At 38.3% G+C, this 7320-nt stretch overlaps 1 pseudogene; it reads left to right on the top strand.

The window, feature by feature from the left end:
* Positions 1–1317: 1317 nt before the first annotated feature.
* Positions 1318–4277, top strand: LOC149258844 (pentatricopeptide repeat-containing protein At2g13600 pseudogene; annotated as a pseudogene).
* The last annotated feature ends 3043 nt before the right edge of the window (positions 4278–7320 follow it).

Raw genomic sequence — 7320 nt, forward strand, 5'->3', positions numbered from 1 at the left:
AAGAGTAAACTAAAACCCCTATTTCTTAGACACCATATTCATATGGAAAGCGAAGAGTAAATTAGAACACCAATAAGGCAAGTAGTGAAGTCAAAACAAACACCACCTTTTAACCAAAAAAATCACCTCCAAGCCTAAAAGAGCCACAACTAAGAGTTTAGACCACCATAAGAACTATCAATAGAGTTACAAAAACACTCGCAACCAATCATGAGAGAAAACCAATGGAAATGGAACTTGCAAAAGTATCTCTAAAACCTAAGTGTTTCATTGATGCAAAGTAGACCAAATATCCACCCACGCTGACCATTAAGACATGGAAAACTACTTAGGTCACTCCTAGTAAGGGTGATTAGGAATAATCTCGTGCATTCAAGAACCTCATTATTCATGTTAATTTTTTTTTTTCATTTTTTTTGGGGCTTGTTTATTAGGTAGACTAATCATTGGGCAAGAACATGGTAACCAATGTAGATTCATCTTAACTCCGGATAAACCATGACCATTAAGACATGGAAAACTACTTAGTTCACTCCTAGTAAGGGTGATTAGGAACAATCTCGTGCATTCAAGAACCTCATTATTCATGTTAATTTTTTTTTTTTTTTTTTTTTGGGCTTGTTTAGTAGGTAGACTATTCACTGTGCAAGAACATGGTAACCAACGTAGATTCATCTTAACTCCGGATCTACCAAAGGCCCAAAGGGATCAAACATTTTTGCTAACATATTTGCATCTCAAGAGATTTGATCCTCTCGACACTTGGTAGACCCAGAGTTAAGATGGATCTAGGCTGGTTTAATTCTTCCCTTTAAATAGGATATTTTCTACATAAATATCATGGGCAATATCATAGGTTCTCATAAATCCAAAACTCAAAAACCACGGGTAACTTGACCAAGTCAAATTTACCTTAACTACCCAACAAAAATTAATAATAATAAAAAAACGTAAATTTTTATTTTAACATGGGATTATTTTTATTTTATTTTGGCTAGACTCAAAATATTTAGAGACTAAGACATTATAATATTTCTTACATACCACAGAACCCGATCATTGGATTCCAATCACTATCTTTATCAAACCACACATTACAATATCTCTATGCACAACAATTATCTTTAATCAAACCAAAACATTACAACATCTCACACATTACAATATCTCTATTCACAACAATTATCTTTATCAAACCAAAACATTACAACATCTCTTGTATAGTGGAGAATGCAATCACTATCTTTATCAAACATTCAATTAACATCTCTTACATACTAGAGAGTACGAACACTCACTATCTGTATCTAATATTCATGGTCAAGAGACCTGTTAGAATTCCCGGGCAGTGAGTCGAGATACAGTGGGAGATAATGGTCCCCCATCTTTTTGGCTACTATAAAAAAAAACCTCCTCCTATTCTTACCGTCTATAAATTATCAAAGTAACCTTTGAACTCTGATCATGGATAATGGAGGGCACTCTGGAGTTTCAATCCAATCCGATGGCTTTTTGGTTTTCTTTTTCTCCAAATAGAACTGTGCAAGATATGAACAATTCTAAGAATATTTGAAGGAAGACACGAACAAATCTAAGAACATTTAAAGGAATAATAACATGGCGTTTTCGCAAATAAATATAAACAACAGAGATGATACAACTTGCAAGTTTAAGCCAACAGAAGAAACAAATGCAGATGATGCTACTGTTTACTGGGCAAGTATTACACCTTCAAGGAAAAACTTTGATCCCCAAATCACAAACCATTGCCAACATCGCGTCTGCTGAACACGTTAATGCAGTGTGTGCACAGGGCCGTCTGAAGGAAGCGCTGCAAGTTTTGCATGTTACAGACTGCTATTTGGAGCCTTCTATATATATTCATCTCCTGCAGGGCTGTGTGAGGAGCAAGGCGTTGACAGAAGGCAAACGAGTACACGCTCACATCAGGGTTAACGGTCTTATAGGTGAGAGAGCGGTGGAAAACACGCTCATCAACATGTATGTAAAGTGCAAGAATGTGATGGATGCGCGCAGAGTGTTTGATCAGATGCCTGAACGAGATGTTTGCTCATGGACTGTGATGATTGCAGCCTATGCAAAGAATGTGTATGCCGAGGAGGCATTGTGGCTTTTTCGTGAAATGCAGGTGATGGGAATCGAACCCAATCACTTCACATTTGCGAATGTTCTTCCCGCCTGTGCTGACATGGCTTCTCTGGAAAAAATCCATGAAAAGATTGTGAGGACTGGAATTCATTCGCATGTCTGTGTGATGAATGCCCTTGTGGATATGTATGCTAAATGCGGAAAGATACAGAAAGCTCATGAACTGTTTGACAAAATGACTGAACGAAATGTTGTCTCATGGACTGTAATTATTTCGGCCTATTCAAGGCATGGACCTGCCGAGGAGGCCTTGAGGCTCTTTACCAGAATGAATAATGCAGGGGGTGTAAAGCCGAATCACTTTACCTTTGCTAGCGTTCTTTGCGCTTGTGGCAAGTTGGGGTGTATTGAACAAGGGCTGGAGATCCACAAACAGATACTAAGAAGTGGATTTCATTGTGATGTTGCTGTTGTGAATGCCTTGATAGATATGTATGCAAAATGTGGGAGCATAGATAAGGCTCGCGATTTGTTTGATGAAATGCATGAGAGAGACGTCGTCTCGTGGAATGTGATGATTGCAGGATATGCACAGAATGGGTTTGTTGAGGAAGCCATGATGCTGTTTCATGAGACGCCTCAGAGAAATGTGGTAACATGGACTGGGATGGTCACGGGATTTGTGCAGAATGGACTTGTTGAGGAAGCCCTCAAACTGTTCGAAGAGATGCCTCAACGAACCCCTGTTTCATGGAATGCCATGATTGCAGGACTTGCACAGAATGGGTATAGTGAAGAGGGCCTGGATGTTTTTCATCAAATGCAATTGGCAGGTGTGAAACCTGATGCAAAAACTTTTGCAAGTATCCTCCCTGCATGTTCCACCTTGGCAGCTCTGCAAAAGGGTATAGAGATACATGAAAAGGTAATCAGGAGTGGGTTTCAGCATGATGTATTCGTGACAAATGCCTTGATTGACATGTATGCGAAATGTGGGAGGTTACAGCAGGCACATGAGTTGTTTGACGAAATGATGCAAAGAAATATCATCTCCTGGACAACCATGATTGCAGGATATGCAATGCATGGCTTTGTCAAGGAAGCTCTTGAGCTCTTTCAACAAATGAAGAACTCAGGAATGAGCCCTGATGATGTCACTTTTGTGAGTGTTTTGTCTGCTTGTAGCCATGCAGGTCTAGTTGTTGAAGGCTATAAACACTTCAATTCCATGCGTGAATGCTATCATATCACACCCACAATGGAGCACTATAGGTGCATGGTTGATCTCCTTGGCCGAGCTGGGCATCTGCATGAAGCATGGGATTTTATTGCTAAAATGCCAGTAAAACCGGACGCCATTGTGTGGATCTGTTTGCTTGGTGCTTGCAGAGTGCATAACAATATAGAACTTGCAGAATCTGTGGCAGAACAGGTTTTTGAGTTAGATCCCCAAAATGCGGCACCTTATGTGCTTCTTTCAAACATTTATGCCGTCGCTGGAAGGTGGAATCGGATTGAAGGGATAAGGAAAATGATGAAAGACAGAGGCATAACAAAGACTCCTGGATGTAGCTGGATTGAGATCGATAAGCATGTCCACGCTTTTCTTGTAGGAGACAGGTGACACCCAGTTGAAATGTATTTGGAGCTGTAGTTGAAATGTATTTGGAGATGTGGTTGTTGTAAATGACGTAGAGTGGTAAATCATTTGAGAAGCCATCAAATACATTTGGCCTGTTAAATACCTACTCTGAACATTGTAAACTTTATACATTTTGAGATGCACAAGGGTAGGGCCCAAATTAAACGGTGACTATTAAGTAACCACATTATAAGCATGGCCTGAGGGGTATACACTCAAATTGTAAAATATGGATGGAGAAGTCTGTACCATATTGTTAAGTGCTACTTCTCAACCAATTGAATTTTTTTATTTTGGTTGAGAGCTGAGATTTGGAAGCTCAATATGCAAGTCTTACACTTGTTCACATCAATCTATCATGGCCTGGGGATACACATTGTTTGGTGATACCGAAGAGTGTGATCTTGTTGGTGTAAGGGGATGCACATCATCTACTGTGGCGTGGGGAATATACACTGCTGGTTGAAGCCTAAAAGAGAATTTGTTAGATTAAGGGAACGCATATCATCTACCATGATTTGTGGAATACATATACTTGGTGAGAGGTATTTTGTTAGTATAAAAGGATTCTCAAAATTGGAATAAGCTATAATGGAAAAAAATTGGAATAAGCTATAATGGAAAGAATAAACGTAAACAACATAAATATGGTGAGGATAAAGATGGTCAAGTACACGTGCCATCTTAATGATTCATACCATGTTGCTCAAGTGGTTAATGATTCATACCATGCTGCCTAAGTGGTTTTTGTGATAACACCTTGCTTGTCTACTGCTTTCTCCACTTTCATGAAACCACATGGGTTACATTGCCAGAGTTTATGTACCTATTAACACATTTAAATGGCATGACAATTAGCAACTTGTGCTAGGAAGTAGATGGTTGGATGTGAGTTTATCTATGATAGGGCTTTTTAACATAGGGAAGAGAATGTATTTTAATTAGTAGACCAATATGTTTTGAATACCTTATGACTACTTGTGCCCTATGGATGGAGACATTTGTAGAAGTCATTCAAGTAACCTTTGATGTTATTCAAAGTCTGCATTACCTTCACTCAATGGTCATTGCAAAGGATTCATAACATAACATTGGTAGGAGATCATGGCAAGAGGTACCCAAGTTAGGACATTAAATAATCATGAAGATGATGCCACATGAACTCTTAGACAATATTTCATGTCACATATGTCAAATGGGAGCTATCCCAACTTATGTTGGATGGAGGTAAAGTTGTTGTGATTCCCTTCAAGTGGATCGATGCTTCAATTAAGGATAACTAAACCATCCTAGCTATGAAATGATCCTTTATACACAATCAAAGAAATAGTCAAAGCCTGTATATATAATTGGGATTGATCATTGTATTTTAGGAGATGCACAAGATTTACAACCCATGCATTACTTACCTGAATTCACTTAAGTGTGCCCCTATGTTGTTAAACTTGAAATGAGAATTCATGGGGAGCTGACATGTTATATAATGTTTTAGCATGATGTTTTTCTTATAATTCTTAGGATTATAGAGGCAATATTAAAGACTACTCAAAAAACAAAAAGCTACCAAATTGACAAAGGAGGAAGATAAGATGTCAATTCCACTGCATTATCAAAACACTTGAAGATATCAAATACTTGGTACTCATTGCTTAGTCTCAACATTTGGACATAAATAGTTGGATCCCAACTCCACTGCTTCATCAAAACACTTGAGGATATCAAACACTTGGTACTCATTGCTTAGTCTCGACATTTGGACATAAATAGTTTCGATGCCATGATTGAATTGATCCTGATTCAAATGATGGTTTGTACAATTTAGTGAACTTATCATAACAAACTAGGACATTAGGTTGGTTGTTTACTTTTTATTGGTGTTTGTCTAAAAATTTACACAGTAAGAATATTCAAAGACTCAATAAGCAATGCACAGTTAAGCCTTTGAACACAATGGGAAGGGATTTAGTTCCTACAAATAGAAACATCCCCAACACCAAAAAAAATTATTAATCTATGGTATTAAGGTCATGAGAACATTTGTCTCAATGCACCAAATTGGATAGAAAGGAATTAGATGGACTCGTTTGTACTATATTAGGGGCCTTTCATTCTAGGCATAATAACAAGACAACAAATGGAGTATATTGTTAGGAAAGGACACAATAATGTCCTTAAAATGGACTTGATGTTCATTATAAGGTATTTTCCATTTATATAGGTGTTAGTTTCATGGACAACATTATTATATGTTGATGTCTTCTCAATATAATATGTATACTTCAAACTCTTAATCCCATCAAAGTATCCATTACACACCACTTTCGTTTTCAATGCAAATCAAGATGGAATTCTTGTCACTTGCTTCATATGGAATAATGAAGTACGTGAAACAATCACGATGTGTTTGCAAGCATTTTGGAAACATATTTTATATATTCTCTACATGGTGATGGTCCTCGGTATTCTAGAAACAATGTTGTAACCCTAAGGGTTGTTAGGATATTCCGACACACAGGATATAGTTAAGTTCAACTTGGTCTAGTATAGAGTTAGGTTAGAGTTAGGTAAAGTGTGTTTCTTTACCGTTGTACATTTTGTAACTTACAATCCGACGGTCACGATATGTAGTGATCCGACGGTTCACTCTCACCTCGGTATTACCGACACTTGATCCGTGGCTTGACACCCGATTGGTCCATGAGTTCTATTTAAAGCGCATGGAGGGTCATTGTTCGGGCAATCCGTGCATGAGAGAAGCTTATGTAAATTTTCATTCTTTGATTAATAAATTGCCTGTAGTACCCACGTTGGGACAGGCCGTGGACTGTTTCCCTCCTTGCACTTTGAGGGTTTTAACCACGTCAAAAATACTGGTGTATTGATTTGAGATCTGGTTGTGAGCGGTGTCCTTTTGGTATTCTTTCTAAGGAACTTACCCTGTAAATTCCTACATGGTATCGGAGCTATTTGAGGGCCGCGTCCGTTGGTGATCCAAATCTGAAGCCGGTAGAACTGCATGCGGCTGTCGTTTCCTAGATCTGCTGTTTCTGACTGCTTTCAGGCTGAGAGGACTGCTCTGTTGCGTTCGGAGCATCTGTTCCAGTGAGGAACCCCTTTCGTTTCATGCGAAAAGGTTTCCGGTAGCCCTAGCTGCGTCATTTTTCAGATCGGGAGGTATACAGTGTTTTTTTTGCAGTTTACTGTTATTTTCTCTCTGCTTATTTCGGTCTCAGTTTATTTAGCTTTTTTTTAACCAGATCTATACCTTTCATTTCTGCGTATGCTCTTTGCTCTGCGACTCTGTGCGATCTGGGCAAATCAGAAACAGAAAGGAAGGATTTTTCTCATGCGTATGCTCTTTTCCCTGCACCTTAGTGTGATCTCGGAAAATCAGAAACATTGAGAAAAATATTTAGTTTTTCGGCTAAAGCTAACTTTGAGATTTAAAAATAAAATAAAAAAATTTCTAGTTTTTTGGCTAAAGCTAACTTCGAGCCGCAAGGTTCGTTTTTCTTTGCATATTCGTGTTGGGTTTTGTGTTTTGTGTTTTGTAGGGAAAAAGAGCTTTC

This window comes from Pinus tabuliformis, chromosome 6, assembly GCF_031772625.1.
Source record: "Pinus tabuliformis cultivar Carrire ecotype Pingquan chromosome 6, CPIR1, whole genome shotgun sequence".
Lineage (NCBI taxonomy): Eukaryota > Viridiplantae > Streptophyta > Pinopsida > Pinales > Pinaceae > Pinus > Pinus tabuliformis.